Raw genomic sequence first — 1,027 nt, forward strand, 5'->3', positions numbered from 1 at the left:
TGCTGGCCGCCTGCTGCCGCGCGCTCTACTTATCATGCAATGTACATAACAACTTTACTCTTACCATAACGTCACATTTAATATCTAATTATAAGTAACAAGTACATTGTTACCAACAAAATATAAAGAAAGGCCAGAAATAAATGTTTATTTTGTATTTGAATTTTGTTTTATTTATATCACTTGAAAGAGGTGTATAAAAGTCAGCTTTTTACTAAAGTTAATTAGAAGAAAAAAATTATATACAAAAGATGAAGAACAAAAGGACAACAAAACACAAATCTTTAATTGTGTTTTCTGAACCGCTATATTAATTTTCAAAATGTAACACGATAATCGCGCAGCCAGCGCCTTAATGCATTGATGCAACTCAATTGTTAAGCCGCTTGCCGCTAGATGGCGCCGTGTCTACTTACATGCCGCTATCGATGTACATGGATGGCTTCGTGACGGCCGTGCGACGCAAAACATTTCGCGAAGTCCCCGATCGTCTCGAACGCATAATACGAGACCTTAGTAGTCGCACGTTTCGCTACCGCGTCGGCGTCGAGGAGGTTTGCTCTAGATTCTAGATCGCATCCCGTTTGAGCCGGGGTGCCCCAAGGGTCGGTGTTAGGGCCAGTCCTATTTGCACTACATACCATCGACACACGGTGTGGAACTAGCGTTATTTGGCGATGAAACCTGCATTTTTACATCAGGCCGTAAGCCTGATGCCATATGCCGACGTCTACAGACTGCAGCAAACACCCTTGGTGCCTGGTTTAGGAAATGGAGGATCGAAATCAATCCTACCAAAAGCGCGGCTCTATACTTTTCACACAGCGAAGAACCTCGTCTTACATCTGTTAAGCTTTTGGACAGCCCAATACCCTGGGAAGATCAAGTTAAATACTTAGGTGTTATCCTCGACACAATACCCAACTTCTCCGCACACGTGAACCGGGTTAGGAACCGCGCGGCTTTCATCTTAGGTCGTCTTTCCGCGTTATTTTATAAAAAGAGCAAAATGTCCCTTCGGAATAAG

The sequence above is a fragment of the Papilio polytes genome, unplaced genomic scaffold, assembly GCF_000836215.1.
Source record: "Papilio polytes unplaced genomic scaffold, Ppol_1.0 DF824146.1, whole genome shotgun sequence".
Lineage (NCBI taxonomy): Eukaryota > Metazoa > Arthropoda > Insecta > Lepidoptera > Papilionidae > Papilio > Papilio polytes.